Raw genomic sequence first — 17502 nt, forward strand, 5'->3', positions numbered from 1 at the left:
TCGCACCTGCTGAAAGACTCACTTGGGACCAGGAACTATCTCCAGCCCCTTTGACTGACCCTGACCATCCCAATTGGCCAGCTGTCCCGTGCGTGAGAAAATTAGAAAAGAAATGTTGTCCCAGTAAAATAGGATCCATTTTCAACCTAAATGAAAAAAAAAAAAACTGTATCAAAGAAGGACAAGGTTAGAGAACAAATGCTGCCTACTGCTCTCCATGGGCTCTGGTTTTCTCCGAGAAGGACTGCCTGTTGTGCAAAGAATTGGCGATAAACAGGAGGAGCCAGTGTGCCTGCATGTTCCATGTCTTAGTGCAGCAGCGTGTTTGAGACATGCAAAGGTTCTATTTATAAACTTTGTGCTCTCAGATGGGACAACCGGAGAGACTTCTTTCCTGGTATTTCAAGTGTTTCATTTCCTTCTTTACATGTCTTTCAAATTAAGGGCATGCATACGCATGAATGCAGAGGCCCGGATCAAACCCTGTTCGCCTTCGGCTTACAGCACGTCAGCCTAACTGGACTCGGTTGTCTGCAAAGCAGAGGCGGTCTTTGCCACGCAGGAGAGGAGAGGCCAGGCGGGAATGGAGAATGCCAAGAAGAACCAGCCAGCGCTGTCGTTGTTTGCCAGCTGACCCTCTGAAAGGCATCTGTGATATCACACGTATTTCCAGCAACACAGGTTCGGTGCTGGGGGCTGACAGGTTAACACCACACACATGTGACGTTAAAACCCGCAGAGACTGTCTGTGCGGTCAGAGCTGTTTCAAGAGCTTGCAGATGAAGGAACCAACATGAAGGGCTTTGAAATCATGTGCCCAGTGCCACAGGGCAGGGCCAGAGCTGGAGCCCAGGACAACTGGACCCAAGATTTGAATATCTCACCCTTCTCCTCCCACAAAATCACCCAGGGGCTGAGCACAGGGAGAAGAATGGTTCTAAGTGGAAGAACCTGAGGGTGTTGATGGTGGCAAGAGATTTAGAAAAAAAAAACTAAAGAAGCAGCAGTAATTATTTGACCGTGAAAGATACCCAGAGGTAAAACAGAGAAGCGGATGAAGGGACACGAATATTAAAGCAACATTGAATATTAAAGTGACTGCTTTTTAGGGTAGAGGAGCCAGCCTCCTGGTTCTGGGGACCAGCACCTCCTGACACCCTCCCCCTGCAGGTTCCGGCTGCACGAGGCTGAGCAGCTGCCAGGAACGCCCCCTTCTGGTGATGCTCCGGAAGCCCAGGACGGCAGCCCAGCGGCCTGAGACTCGCGTCTCCCAAATCCTGGGCAGAGTCTCCATCAGACATAGTTTAACTTACACAACTATCACTACCCTCTCTTTTCCTCTCCAGCCCCGAACTAACGATAGGTAAATTATTTTAATAAGGTAAGATACCCCCTGGTATAGAGGTTGTCTCCTCTTTGTTTTTTTAACCCCGAATAATGCTCTCTATGTCATCTGTATATTTATGATAGCTCAAAGACATGGGTGTGTGGATCTAATTAAAAATGTGAAAGGGTTTAGCAGCCTGCTGCTTCCTTGCAACTCTCTGGTTGCCAAATCTTGGCAGCCGTGTTGAAACGGAGCCAAGTGTTTAGTGTTCAGCTGAACTGCTGCCAGCCGGAGCGCTGCATTGTGGGACCGGAGAGCCCGGAGGAGCTGCATTAAAACGAGCCTGCACAGGGCCAGGCAGTGCGCAGGACCTGGGACCCCGCGACCCCTGCGCAAAGCAACGGGGAAGGAAGGCGGCGCGTTCTCGCTCTTTGCCTGGGCCCGGCCCCAGCTCTTTCCCAAAGCAAGGCAGGGTGAGTTAGGCCGGCGAGGAGGCCACTCAGGGCTTCAGGGTCCTGGGTGGGACATGGTCCCAGCAGCTTGTGCTGTAATTTAGCTGAGACTGGGCCTCTTCAGAGGAGGAGTTCTCGACTTCCTTTTGGCAGCGAGGGCCTGAGCTGACAGCTGCTAGGGGTGCATGTCTATTGCGTCGCAGGCGTCTCTGCTGTAAACCTGAGCCTGTCCCGATGTCTCATCCCTCGTTCCGTGCCTTCTCTCTGAAGAAACAGCGGCCAGCCCAGGCTTTCCCAAACCTTATTGTACACACGTGGCTTGGGGAATCTTGTAACAAGGACGGTTTCTGACCCAACAGGGAAAGGGGAGAGTTTATTTTGCCAAGATCAGAATTTACCAGAACTGCTTATGTGCTTAGGGATGAACTCAGACTCCAGCGTTCACGGATGCAAGGTTGGTGGCTCTGGAAAAGTACATCTTGGCGATTCAGAGTCAGAGGGAATATGGGGTGGTGGGGGGGACGGGGGTGGCGATGCAAAGAGCTCACAATTCTACACAGTATGTTAACAAGATAAGTGAAACTACAACACATCAAAGGCACGGGTTACTTTTTATTTCCTCAAAATGTGCCAGCCCTAAACAAATGTAAGAGGGAAAAATGATCTTCATTCTGTACAGAAGCACTCCCCTGCAGAGGGGAAATTCAGCTCTGAAAAGATGTGCTAAGATATTTGGGGGAGAGTGATACGTTTTCTTCGGGGCTAGGATAAAAGACCGGGAAGATTTTGCCATTAAGTTTTATATCTTGGGTATTGTTGATTTTTCATGATAATGTTGTATTTCTTTTGCAACTGATAAAAGATAAATAAAAGAGGAAGAAAAAAGCAGGACTGAGTGTGTGGGGTGCGTGACAATGACCTGTCCCCCATTGTGGCGGACAGAGCACGGACTTAGCAGTCAGGGCAGGCCTGGAATGGGGTCTGAGCTTGGGCACTGCGCCTGGGAAGGGTGGCTGACATTGCCCGGCCCTGCGGCTCCCCCTGCACAAGCGCAACTGCCGCCTTTGGTGAAGGAGGTGCTGTAGGTGCAAAGATACAAATGTGAAGGGGCTCAGGCCCAGCGCCCTGATGGGTGTCTTGCAAACCCAGGTTCCCACCCCCATGGGGCCAGGGCACTAGCCCAGATAGAATTTCACCCCAGCAGACGGCTCTGAAGCACAAATACATTCTCAAACCTCTAGATGGGAGCTAATCACTTCGGAAGTCACCGAGCCACCTTTCACGGTATCAGAGGAGCCTGAAAAAAAAAAATGAGGCCCTGGGGAATGACAGAGAATTTTCTTCCTCTGCGAATGACAAATTTAGACACATGAAAAGTTTTAAATGGCATGCCAAATAAATCCATAGCCGTCATCATTTAGGCAGGCACTTTTATTATGAAACAATGAAATGCATGGAGTTGGTAGGTGGGGGAGGTGCAGGTCTTGAGACCCCTGTGCAGTTAGGGGACTGGTGCCTCTGAATGCCCTGAGTCAGCATAGAGTGGTGCTCATTTTGTGGTTTGGATAATGCAAAACTCGCTGAGTCTATCACAGACAGAGGGGCGGTTTGCCCCGAAGAATGCTAGGAACCTTCCAGGAAGATTCCCCTCCAAGAGGCTTTATCGAAAATCACTCCTAATATGTGGGCAGGTGATTGTCTCAACCACCGAGGGAAGTTGCTCAAGGTAAACATCAAATTAATTAAAGAAAACCTCTCTCCCCACCCCAACTCTGAAAATGCCCCACAACTGAGAAACACACATAGACACACACATACTTTTAAAAATGCTTCCAGGCGACTGGATGCTCCGGCCCAGCTGCCTCTGTTAACGTCGACACACCTGACCCAGCACCCTTCCTTCCATGTCTGCGTGTCCACAACCCCTCCACTCTTTTAAGCAACATTTGCTCCGACTTAATATTCTGGTGCTTTGGGGAACAATGTTTAAAAATAAACCGTTTTGGCACATTGTCAAAGTCTTGTCTAAATTTCTTCATGACAGCCACCCTAAGTGAGATTTTTAAAAGCCAAAGGGAGTTGGGGGAGGGGAGAAAAGGAGTCCCCACTGAGTTATATTTGCAGATAATGTCAAATGAGAATGTATGGCTTTATTCCGCTCCCCTTTCCCAGGTCTCTCCACTGAAGGCGGCCATCCTCCCCACACCCCTGACTCCGGCTGCCTGTCTCCCTTTTGTCCTCTCCACAGAGCCTAGCACCTGGGTCAGGGGGCAAAGCTCTTAAGTCCCAGGATGCCCGGACCATAGCCCCAGCTGGCCACTAGAGAAAGAAGGGCCAGGCAGGGAAGGGGCCCTGGGCAGGTGTTGAAATGTTGTTCCTGGCCCTCCCTAGTCATCACTGCAAAACAATCCTGTCTGTCCCCTTCCTACCAACAACCTGCTCTCTTTGGTCCGTTGCTAAGAGACCAGCCTGTTGTTTACAAGATCCTCAGTGGCATAGACTTCCATAATTTATAATTTATTATCCTAGTGTCAAAACTTGTGTTGGTTTTTATTTTATTTCACCATAGATCCAATAATTGTTAGAAACAACAAAGGTCATTCATCTGCCGCTGGCGCTGGTCCGATAGCATCCCCGGCCGCCCCTAAGTTTAGGCGCCGAGGAAGAAAAAGCTATTATAAACTGAAGATGAATATCATTTTTTGTCCATTAACTTCACGCATTATATGACTGCTCAGGTCAATGGATTCCCTCAAGATTTGCTCAGTATTGAAAACATGTTTCTGTCCAACCAAGAAGGAAATGAATTGAAATGATTTCAATTATCACAAGAAAGGAACTGAATCTTCTTACTGTACATTTCAACACCCAGTAGTTCAAATCGCCAGTCTTCTCCCCACAAAGTTCAGGGCCATGGGTGTTTAACCAGAGCTAGAAATGACTCCTGAGCCATTGTTGGGCTTTGTGGGAGAGTGTTCTGGACTCACAGCAAGTCAGTCAATTCAATAAGGAAGAGACGATACAGAAGAAAGGAGAGTCACTTAAGTAAAACAGCTCTGTCGCAACACACTCACTTAAAAGAAGAAGAGAAATGGCGCAAGAGTTATAATCATGATCTTTGCTAACATTTATTGTGCCAGGCACAGGCTGAGAGCTTCACCTGGGTTAATTTATATAAAGCTCCTGACAAACCTATGAGGAAAATTCTAGGATTAGCCCCATTTTATAGACAATGAAATCAGAGCTTTTGACCTTAGATAAATGGCAGGACTAAGACCAGGCTAAGTGATGATGGAGTCATTATTCTCATAGAAATTAAAAAGAAAAATCAGTCTGGGCTTCACAGTTTATTGTTTAAGAAGAATCCACAGACATATGTCAAAGCAGAGAAATGAACATAGGTCAAAAATTGTATTACCACATTATCTTTCTTTGAAGAGTCTTCAGAATCTCTCTAGAAACCACAGGGCATGAGAAATTTCTAAAAGGGAATTTTATTTTCCCCATCAGAGGATCTGGCAAATTTGAATGGCATTTTACTGGGAATGAGATTTGTTGTTTTCCAGAAAGCAATTATGGCAATGATCCATACTGGCATTTGTCACTGTTTAGCTCCTGCCCACTCCCTACCAGGATTTCTTACCATGCAAAGATGGGCAGGGCCCTCTCTGGCTGGAGCTGGCAGCCTCTTTCTGACGGTGGTGATGAAAAGAGATAAATACACAAGCTCTAAACCACTGACCATCAAAGAAACAGGATGACTTAACTGTTTCTCTCACCTATTTGTTTCCTTCCCTAAGCAGGGGGTTACTCCTGTTTGAAAGTGCAGACTCATTGACTGGACCTCACAGATACACCCTAAGAGAAGGGGGGTGAATATCCCTCAGTTTACTTTCTGGATTACTTCTCTAAGACTGGAATCTTCCTGAGGGTGCAGATGAGGTCCTATTCATCTTGGTGGCTGTATGATGTATGTGCACATCACATTGGGTTAGGAATCAGGAGTTGTGGGTTCAAATCTCTAAGTTCTGCCACTTAGCAAGGCCTATCAACCGACGTAGATCTGTCAAACTCTTAGATTCCTAGTTTCTACACAAATAAGGATGATAATACCACCTTCTTCACAAGGAACTGACTATTCAAATTAAACAATGGATGCAACAGAAAACTGGGGAGAAGAAACCATACAAAGGTGGTTAACATCATCACTAGAATCCCAGGGCCGGGTAAAGAGCCTGACAGAGAGTCGCCTCTCATGGCTGTGTGTGCAGCTGTGAGCATGTCACCAGCATTACGTGCACCAATACCGCTATCAGGGAGCCAGAGATGGCAGACTTCGCTTTTCCCCTCAATATCTCATGCTGTTTGTTACAGAGGAGGTAAACATGTAAGAGATTCTTTAGAAGTGTACGCTGCTACAACAGAGACCCAGATTGAGATGTGACCTTGGAAAACTAAGTCTTCAAGCCTCATTTTCCTTATCTGTAATATAGGGATATAACTGCCTCATCATCTGGAGAATGGAGAGGATGTTGCATGCCGTCTGTCATCCAGGACATGCTCAGTAAATATGAAGGGATAGGAGGTAAGGAATGTCCATGGCCCCATCTCAACTGCTACCTCTCTTCCGGCTTTTTAGGGAGGCTTCTATAAGAAGAGGTGATTATTCATTGAAGACAACAAAAAAGTGATTAGAACACAGCCTCACCAGCCACCTAGATGGGGTTCTCATCGATGTCAGCAGGGACGGACCCTCACACTGGTCATGCACCTGATCCCCCCCGCCTCCCTCCACGTACTTTTAGCCTCTCTTTTGGCCCAGAGCAATTCAGCAAGTCAAGAAGTGGTAAGGTCAGCCAACTGCTTTGCCAGGATAATGCTCAATTCTAAGTGATCAATGAAGGAAGAGACTGCTGATGTAAAGAAGGAAAAACCCTCTTGAGAACCACAATGCGTTGGGTTAGAAATTCAAGTCAGCCCATTTTAAACTCTGACCATGGGCAAGTTACTTAACCTTTCTGAGGGCGGCTTCATAGCATCAGCATTAACACTGACTGATCACACAGCTGACACTCCTAAAACAGAGGAGATGTTCAGTAAAAGGCAGTTGCCCGCCCCCTTCCAAGGACTCTGAAAGACTGATGGTCTTGATGGAGGTTGGGCATGTTCTGGGATCTCTGACCCAACCTGAGGGAGTCAAATAGAAATTCATCACTAGGATTCAATTATCCCTTTTATCTCCTCTTAATTGCTGGCATCTAGTCAATACTACTGGCCAGTGGTTTTTTTGTCTGTTTGTGTGTTTTCTTTTTTTTTTTATGGAGATAGCTAAATGGGGGGCAATTGTCAGACGTAAGTTCATCTTAACTGAACTATTATCTTCCCATCTCTAAAACTGCCTGTTTCTTCCTTTTCAGAAAAGCAGAATCTTCCGTCTTGATGCCACAGACAAACACGAGGACGTCATTGTTGATTCCCAGCTCCAGGCAGCCCCTGTCTCTGTATCTCCTGCACTAATACCCAAAGCCTACTGATTCTCTTTCCTAAAAACAGTTCCTCTCCCAACAGGTCTGTGTTTCCAGGGCAGTTACTTCTAAGCCTATGACTCGAAACCAGGGTGACACTTAGTCCTCATCCTTTTATAAACCTCCAAGGGTCCCCATCTTTAGCAAGAGAAAACTCAAGCCCCTTCACACATGGTCCTGCTCCAAATCCCCATGTGTCCCCCATCCTCTCAGACACCCCTTGACCTCAAACCCTTTGGACATGCAACAGGCAGTTGCTTCTCGTTCTTCAGACACGTCATCCTGGGTAATGAGTCTGACCTCGCACGTTCCATCCCTCATGACTGACACAACTCCTTCTTTCCCAGAAAATTTCTGTTCAGCCTTTAAGACAAAACCCACGTGTCACCTTCTCTCACAAGTCTCCCTGGCTTTTCTGGACAGTTAAATGAGCAACATTTGTCTTAATTCACTTCCACATCCACAAAGCCTGACCCATAATAGCATCTCAACACCTATGCCACTGGGGTCTTGGTTTCCTTCTTGCCTCTCCAGGTGTTTTTCTCATTCTCCTTTCTGGGATCTTCTTCCTCTACCAGCCTTCAGCTGTTGATGCTCCTCAAGGTGGGCCATATAGTTTTTAAAAATATCAGAACGATACATCTTTACATTGTACCATGGTGATCCATCTGCTCTGCAGGCTGCACTGTCCACTCGTGTGCAGGGGACTCCCAGAGCTGCATGTCCAGTCCTGCCCCTCACACCGCAGACCTTTCCAGTCATGTATGTGATGGCTGTGTTGATACTTGGATATTTCAGAGACCCCTCAGACTCAAAGAGTTCCAAACTTTCATTTCCTTACACACCCCTAAATCCTTATTCAACCTCAGTATTCTCCCATTAATGGCATTGCCATATGTTCAGTGTCCAAATGGAAAACCTAGAAATCTCAACTGATTCCTCCTTGAACATAATCCCCCCATCTGATTGAGCAATGAAGCCTCTGAATGTTTCCTTTATCATAGTTTTCAAATCTGTTCAAGTCCTCCAATCCACCCCATTCCACCTCACTCTGTTAGTCAATGCTGCCATTGTCTCTTTTCTGTACTTCGGCAAAAAATTCCTAATATCTCCTTGCCTCTAGCATTTTACTTCCCCATTCATTCTCCACCTAATAGCTAGGATAATCTCTCTAAAATACAAATTTTGTCAAGTCACTAGTCTATTTGAGATTTTCCAGTGATTCCCCAGCTAGTTTGGGTGTAATGTTCATTATCCTCTGCATGGTTCAAAGAGATCTTGGCCTGGGATCTAAATAACTCTGGGTTTCCATGTCTGGCATCCCTGGGACTGGAGTCATATTGGACCCCTCTTAATTCTGCACTGTGATCTTCTCTCTCTGAGTCTCAGCTTTCTCGTATGCTGCTTTCTTCCCAACTTCATCTAACTCCTATTCAACCTGCAGAACATTAGGAAAGGTCACTTCTTAGAGACTCCGTTCTCCTTTGTCTATGATTCAATTCCCTGTGCCATGAATGAATGTGTGAAATACATGGAAATATGTATTTTTGAACACATTATTTAATGGCTTCCTTTTTTCTTGAGATCAACTACAGGATTAACTTGGCAGAACTTTGCATCAAGAAATGGTTTTATTCTCCATCAATCTGGTTTCTGGGTCTCTCGTCTTGGATATCCCATTTTCATAAATGTACTTGTGTTTTCTTTGAGGTTTAGGGTGGTACTTCGATCAAAGAGACAGTCTGTATCCTCCAATGGCTGTGAGAAACTTAAGGTCCTGTTTCTATTTCCAAGGCTCTGTTTGTAAACGCACACATGATTGTTCAACATGAACAGAACTTTTTATTTTATATCGCATTGTCATCGTAAGCAATGATGTATTAATTATATATCCCAGAAGAACTTTTAAGCTATTCTTTTACTGACCACACATTTCCTCCCTTCCAAATGCATTTTTGACACTTTCTAAGAGTAGATTTTGATAGGTCCACCAACTCTGAGCTCTTCTTAAGAAAATAATTTTCCTTTTTTTTTGTTTTTGTTTTGAGCAGTGTTTCTGTCAAGCAACCTGTATTTTAGCGTCGTCCTACGGTTCCTGTTTTTGCAATTCTAGACGCTTGTGTCAGAGAGAGCAAATCCTTCAGCCCTTTGATCTTCTTGATCCTCCAATTATCTTTCTGGTCTCCTTCTGTTATCATTCAGGGTAAGTACATATGGTCAGTCTTTGTATCACCCATGCAAGGTAACCTCACTCTTCTTTTAATCATTTTTCGAGCTCTTGGTTGAATTCCTTCCAATCTGCAGGTATCTTTCTCATACCATGCAGCCCAAATCTGCACAACTTAGCCCAGGTGCAGTCTCCACAGAACTGCAAAGCCACAAAATATCCCCTTTTGGCTCAGCAACTCACAGCCTTTCTCCCACCCCCAGAAGGCACAGTGACCCGGACAGCGCTGTCACCTTCAGTTTAGCTTGTTCAGTTCAAATCCCATTGTGCTTTCAAGCTAGTAAATTACATTGAAACTTGAGCGCCAACTGTTGGTCACTGTCTTCTTGGGCTTTCTGCCCATGTTTCCGCTTTACTTGAAAGCATTGTGTTGTCCACAGTTATTTTGATCTTCATGTTTGAACGTTCTACAGTCAACACCTTTTGATTTAAAAATTACAGGAAGCTCTACCATCCCTGCGCCTTCCTGACAGGCTCTTTGAAACACCTTGAACTGGACTTGAGGGAAACACGATACCTTGTTACACAATTACACTTCTTAAATGTGGATAAAGGATGAGAAAAGCATCTGCGACGTCCTCCACCTAGACAACACCACTTTTCCCTCCCTCGCTCAGACCCTGTGGGTGTCTTTCCTTCCACATTGCACTGAGTTTTCAATGAAAATTCTTAGATAAATGCAGTTATGTGTGCTTTTAAAATAAAACTTGACAACATAAGGGCTTGCGTACCATAGTAAAATGAGCATGGAATTTGATGTTAGGTTGGCTGGGTCCCCTCCCTCCTCCGTGACTTTACTGGGCTTACTGTTGGCCATTCCCTTATGCCTTAGCTTCTCCATCTGTCCAATGGGTAGACAATACACCTCCAGCCTTTTATCAGAAAAAAATGAAAAGGACTCCAGAAGTTTTCTGTAAACTCTAATATGCTACATAAACAAATCAGATTATTCTCAGAAATCTACAAATGAAGGCCTCGTGACTAAGGTTTAGGACCTTTCATATACTTATAGAGAGGCAATTTCTAATCCGTTTAAATTGTTGAACTAAAAAATAGAGAGGTTATTTGGTTAAGAGAAAATGAGATTTCAAACATGCCATAGTTTTGTTTTTCGTATGGCAGGAGACCAAGCATTTGTAAAGAGTCAGTCATGGAGAAGTGTTCCCGCGGCTGGAGAGCATTGTGGGCAGACCCATTGTGTTCAGAATTTGTTGAATCAGAGGAATTCTATAGCAAGGTTAGTGCCCCCCAAGAGCTCATAGTGGAGTTGACGCTATCAAACAAGAGGGTCACGGTAGAAATCAGAATACAGCTTTGTTTGTGTGCAGAATGCTCAGAGATGGAGTGGAAGGCATCACAGAACACTTCTTGGAGGATGAGAGGTTCCATCTGGGTCATGGGTACATGGGCAGGCAGAGATAATAGCGAAGGACAGTCCTCTGTGAAACCCTTAGAGGCAACTGGGGGGTGGAGAAGGGTGTTTACAGAGAGACTGATTAACAGGTTAACAGGTAATAAAATTGGTTGGGCTTTGAAAGTCAAATACTGTAGCACTTGAATTTGATATGTTGGAGAAATGAAGGCTGGAGAAGATTGGAGGGTGGGGATACCTAAAAAGTGTCACCTTGGGAATGCTTAAAGGCATTCTGCTTTAAATTTAAATTCAAATTTATGTCAAATTAAATGTAAATGTAAATGTAAATAGATCATTGTGCCAGGACTTGGGCCTCTCCTTACTGGAAAACATCCTCTCTTTCTGTGCCTGGCTCACCCCTTGGCACCTTCCAGCCCCAGTAAGGGGCCATCTCCTCCCCACCCTTACCTCCCAGTCCGCAGCCAGCCGGGTCACCCAGAGTGGCCCGAGCGTGCCTCGTGGGAAGCAACCTTTACACCATCCTGTGGTTGACCATTGAATGCCACCCTTATGGTTCTCCTCTTTCCCTTTTCAACTTTATTCTAACCTTATCATTTTGCACTCACTGACTTTTACCTGTTCTGTGCGCCCTTTGGCACTCATGCCTCCTGTCATGAGGGGGAGTCTGTCCGCCTGACTCCCGGGAAAACCCTTGCAGCCCTCTTGTCTGGTCACTAGGCTGAGGAGAGAGAGAGTCCCCCATCAGCTTCTTTACCCAGTGAGGTTGAATAGCTGGAGGAGGCTGAGCCAGGAATTCCCCTGGTTTTAACACAAAATATGGTCAGTTTAAATGGTCTAATTGTCCAGGCTAAATGGCTCTCCCCTGGGATAATTGAAAATGCTCTTTTAGCCTCTGGCTAACAATTCTGAGCCTCTGGTCCCCCTGGGTTCCTGGCGGGCATATGGTGAGAGTCCATTAGCCACCTCACCTCCTGCCCTTCCTGGTCTCACCTGGACCCGGGCCTCCTGGTCTCAGGAGGTCCGTGTCTGCCTCTCTACAAACTCCAACAATAGATGCAGAGGTTACAGAGATTGCCTGTCGTAATCCGCTGAGGTTTGCCTGTAACAGGACATGAGGGGGATTTGGGAGGACTACTCCAAAGGAAGGAAATGAATGAACAATAAAGTGGCGCGATGGAATGGGGGAAAGACAGCAGTGTTTAAGGGTCAGACATGTTTGGCTTAGGATCTTGGCTAATCACATGACTGTGATTGTGGTGTGAGTGGTCAGGAGCCGCGTGCCCTGTTGGGGAGGAATGGGCCTGCTAGCCCACTCCTTGCAGCCAGGCTGAGAGGGTCCAGACCGATGCGAATCGAACACCTGGTAAAGCACCTAAAAACGGTACCGAACTACAGGAGTTGTCATACTACACGGTACAAGGGCCTTAAAGATTGAGGTTTCCCATCTTATGAGGGACCCACATCCATTAGAAGGGAAGATCCTATTTTCCATGAATGCTAGAAACTCACCTTCCTTCCCCTGCCCCTCTCCCCCAGGTGTTTATCATCTGAGGACTCCCAAGTCCCTTTTTTTTCATGTTGAATATATACTGTGTAGGGAAAGGAAATCCACTGGAAAGGGCTGCATGAAGCTGCTCACAATGGTCACTTTTAGCAGTGTTAAGCCATTTCCCTGGATGATAAAACAACAACAGGGTAAATGAACCAACGCCCGGTAGATTGTTATCCTACCTTTTTCTCTTCCTTTTGTCAATGTCTCTTCAATTTAAAAAACGAACCGCAGCTCCTAAGAACTGGATACGCTCACTGGTTAACCCACAGTCAGACAGCATTTGATACCAAGGGCTACCACCGCCTTCCTGTTACAATTTGCTCTAAGTTGTATGCGCCTCATCATTTTCAATATAGAAATGAGGTAACTACAGCCAGACGTATTCATTAAAACTTGGAAACACCTCAATAAAAGGGCGCACTACTATCTAGTCACTAAAATTCTACACACAAAATGTGAAAAGAAAAAGACAAAACAAAATCCACACCGTTCCTGTGATCCTCCCCCGCCCCCCACCCACCCCCACACTTTCTTTTCCTTATGAGTCAGACACGACCTCCCCAGGGAATAGTTATTTCTCACCTCTAGGATCAAGGCAGAGCAGGTTGTGGGGGAACCAAGCATCCACCTGGGAGAAGGTCACAGTCCCTGAAGCAGAAGGTGTGGTGGCAGCACCTGTAATTTTCATCAGAGAACTAACTCGAAGCCTGTAGATCAGACACTGTTTACTGGGTAAGACAGTGGAAGGGGAACTCAGATCAACATTAAAGGACACTATACAATTCTCAAAAAGTAAAAAAAAAAAAAAAAGACCACAGCACAAATACAGCCCTTCAAGTGCAGTGTGACCTTGTGTTAGTCAGTGCCTCTTGGAGCCTGGAGGAAAGAGAGAGAGGAGCTCAGGGGCCAAGGCCCTGGTAACAAATTCTTAGTGAAGCAGGGGAAGCCAGGTTAATGGGCAGCTGCCTCTGGCTGGGTGGCTGCAGGGGGTCGGGCACCGCAGGGAGACGGGAGAGTTTCGACATCAGTAGAAAAACACAGGCCACATGAGCTTCCCTCGGACCAGCTGATTTCCCCCAGTGAATTCACCAGGGAAAAGGGATTTGCAGGCAAGATCTCATTACTCATTTTGTTTAAAACCCACCTGTGAACACAGCAAAGGAAATAGTCCCTGGGATTTAGGGAGGTTTGGCTGTGTGCTCAGGTGTAGACAGTCCTTAACCTAATCAGCTGCTTGACTATGGGGCTGCTGACAACATATGAGGAGTTTTCCCATGTAAAGTGAACATGGATGCAGATCGAGACCCGCCATGAGGTCAGTGGTGCCCCCCAACCCCCAGGTCAGCTCACAAAATTGATGCTGGTCATTAGCAAACAGATGATAGTGAATGATGAAGCAAAGTCTTATTCGGTAACCTATCGAAAGAGCATACAAACTGGGATTTATTTCTCCTCCTTGACTGTATTTACTTGCAGGGTCATGGACCTGTCGGGACGTTTTGTTGATTCAATGTGCTGACTCAACTCATTAGCTGAACAGTTCAGAGGTCCTGGCTTCCAGTGAGGCTTCATCAAGAGACTCAGCCACATCACCAAAGGCACACCTCTTCCTGCGCCCTTCGCTGCTGGTGCCACCCTCGGGCTCTCTGCCGCAGTTTCTGGGAAACCCCTAGCTTTCCCATCACCAGAGCAAAACGGCTGTCCTAGCATTGCTCCTCATTATCTTCCCATCCCTCCATCCACAGACAAGTGAAGGTCTGCTTCAGTGGCTCTTCCTGGGAGCCAGTCCCGCAAGGGGCTACAGAGATCCTCACCTCTTGGTGTCCATACCCTTGGGACTTTATCCTTGCATGTGGGCTGGACTCAGTGACCTAATGATTGAGACTTCACGGGAGTAAGACCATGGTTACTGAGGAGGTGTGACAACTTTCCTCCTGATCTGACACCCCTGGCTTTTCTCACTGTTTGTTCAGAATAAACACTGCCATGATGCCAGCTGCCCTGTGGAGTTGTCCATGTGACAAGGAACCGAGGGCAGTCTCTGGCCAACAGTTCTTGAGGAGTGTGCACACTCAGTCCACCAGCCTTGCACCAGCCCATGAATGAGCCTGCAGTGGACTTTTCCCCAGCCAAGCCTGAGTGTGACTTCAGGCCTTGGCAGCACCTTGAGGGAAGCCTGTGAATATGACCCTGAGCCAGATGCCCGGCTACACCACACCAGGTTCCCGACCCGCAGAACCTGTGGGGTGATGCATGTTTTAGCCAGTAAGTTTGAGGGCAATCATTATGCAGCAATACATAGCTGCCTCACCCCCATGGAAGAGAAAGGATGCTTCTCTTTCCCAGAAGTTCCAGCCCATGCATCCTTGATTTTCATTGGCTCTGAATGCTGTATGTATGTCTCCAAACCAGCTGTCACACTCAGAGATCATCATTTCTGAGGCCTGGTTTTGTAATTAAAGGGAGCTGGCCTCCAGTTGTTTTACATCCTAGCTATGTTCTTGGGGCCAATCACCTGACTGCTCTGAATCTCATCTTGTTCATCTGTACAGTGGTGTAGTGGGTTGAACTGTGTCCCCTAACGCCTAACCTTCAGTGTCTGTGAATGTGACCTTCTTTGGAAATAGGATCTTCGTGAATGTAATTAAGATAAGGATCTCTAAATAAATCATTCTGGATTTAGATTAGGCCCTAAATTCAATGGCTTGTAAGAGAAAGGAGATGAAAATAGAAATTTGAGACATACAGACACAGAGGAGACTGAGAGCAGAAAAGTTCTCATAAAGATGGAAATGGAGATTGGAGAACAGCTATAAGCCACGCAACTACAAGGCTTGCCGTCAGCCACCTGAAGCCAGGAGAGAAGCATGAAAAAAGTTCTTCCTCAGAGCCTCCAAAAGAAAGCAACCCTTCTAGCAGCATGATCTGAAGACTTCTGGCCTCTAGGACAGTGATGGAATAAAGGTCTCTTGTTTTAAGCCACCCAGATGGTGGCACTTTTCCATGGCAACCCTCTGAAACTAATACAAATGGTTAATAATGACCTGACCTGCTGTGAGATTATGATGCAGAAGTTTATAGAGTGACCTAACTGTATAAATAACCTGGTACTGCCTGTATTATCCACACCCCAATGGTATTAAAAGTGCCAAGGCGGAACTTCATTGGCCGAGGCTGGCTGAGCTTAGATCTGAAGCATAGAGAGGTGGAATACCAAGTCGGAAAGCAGCTCAAATAGAAATGGAGAGAGCATGAGATACGGGACCAGGTAGGAGAAAGAGAGAGGCAGAGAGGGACAGAGAGAGAACATGCAGTTGTCCAGCACACTTAGGTTCTGATCTCAATACTTTCAGTCTTGCTTTATTGATTCTTATACTGTCTGGCTCTGGGCTGTCCCAGCAACAATCACCGGCACATCTAGTGAAATATAATTACAGAACAGATGAGAAAAAGTATACCTGGTCATGTTCTTCACCAACTGTTCTGGAAGAGTAGCACAGGAGGAAAGGAAAGTTGAGGGTTTACATCAGATACACAGCTTCTTGGTGGTTGATTGACAATAAATGTGGCCATTTTGCATCTGTTCTTAAATTCTTTAGACATTCCCTATTGTTTTAAGGACAAAATCCAGGTTCCTGTGGTCTGGGGCACTTGCTCAGCGACCTCCATCCCTCCCTTCTACTTTGGTTTCTGCAGCACAACATTGCCCGTCCTGATGGAAGGAGGCTCTGTGTTTTCCCAGTATTGTGCCTTGAAGTTTTCTGCTCTCACCATCAACTGGAATTTTCTGTCCTCTTCACTGCCTTTTTACCCCTACCTGTCTTTTTCTTCTTTTTGTCTTTTTTTCATCCCTCACCCCCTCACCCGCTGCCTCCAGACTCTTGGCAAGCACCGATCTCGATCTTTCCGCCGCCTCCATCACTGTGCCCTTCCTAGAACGTCGTATAGTTGGCTTCACACACCATGTAGCCTTTTCACATCGGCTTCTTCCTTTTGATAACATGCATTTAAGGTTCCTCCTTGTCTTTTCATGGCTGCATAGCCCACTGATTTCTATTGCTGAGTAATATCCCATTGTGTGGATGTGCCGCACTTCATTTATCCATTTACCTATTGAAGGACATCTTGGTTTATTCTAACTTTTAGTAGTTGTCCATAAAGCTTTTATAAATATTTGTGTGCAGGATTTTATGTGGATAGAAGTTTTCAACTTCCTGTCTTTTAAAATTCAGGAAGTTCCAGGATGTGTGGCCCGGTTCCTTCATGCTGGGAACATACCCCCTCCGGCATGTTCCAGAGCTCCCCTGTACCTCTCTTCAACAATGGCACTTACATTGTGACTCTACATGCCAGCCACCAATCAGACTGTGGGCTCCTTATTGGGGGGTCCCGTCAGCTCAGTTCCAACCTAGACCCAATGGTCGAAATATATTTCTTGGCCTGAGCTTTGACCTCAGCTTTAATTCCCAGATTTCAGTCCAGCATTTCTATCTACTACCTTGGAAAAGCCAATCCTTGAAGGTTGGGGGTCCAAGTGGTCGCTTCTGGAACATGCTTTCTGGGTCACAATCTAAGTGTGATTATTGATCCTTGGTTAAAAAAGCAGGATTATAGCACTTGATGGGTTCAGAAATTAGGGGCATAGAGAGAGCAGCACAAATCTTCTGCAAGGAATGAACACTGGTGTTAGTTATTCAGAGAGCAAGTTAGCCTCTTAGGGTACTGGGAAGGATACGGGAGCAGCAGAAAAGAAAACCAAAACTATAAAAAAAACTGAAGGCAGGAAAACCCTGTGCAGATGTTGGGAATGTGGCACAAATTTGTCTCTGAGCTTCCAGACAGCCAAACAGAGAAGGAAACTTAATGAATTATAATCTGTAATGGTCACCAGATTAAAGGAGAAAAAAAAATGCCCCAAAGAAGCTGTTCTACCCCCCTTATTGGGTCCAGATCTGTGTGTTTCCTCAGTGGGTCTTGATAAAGGGATCACTGCATCGGGACATAGCATCCTTACTCTAACAGCCACTAACTGGGGAGTGTGATT

At 46.0% G+C, this 17502-nt stretch overlaps 1 long non-coding RNA gene across 1 annotated transcript; it reads left to right on the forward strand.

Annotated features, from left to right (window-relative positions):
- Positions 1-537: 537 nt before the first annotated feature.
- On the forward strand, positions 538-16055 carry LOC140850699 (uncharacterized). Its single transcript, XR_012133682.1, has 6 exons — positions 538-681; positions 1171-1800; positions 6273-6364; positions 7197-7347; positions 9356-9507; positions 13935-16055. It is a non-coding gene; the product is annotated as an uncharacterized lncRNA (long non-coding RNA).
- The last annotated feature ends 1447 nt before the right edge of the window (positions 16056-17502 follow it).

Source organism: Manis javanica, chromosome 8 (assembly GCF_040802235.1).
Source record: "Manis javanica isolate MJ-LG chromosome 8, MJ_LKY, whole genome shotgun sequence".
In the NCBI taxonomy this organism is placed as follows: Eukaryota; Metazoa; Chordata; class Mammalia; order Pholidota; family Manidae; genus Manis; species Manis javanica.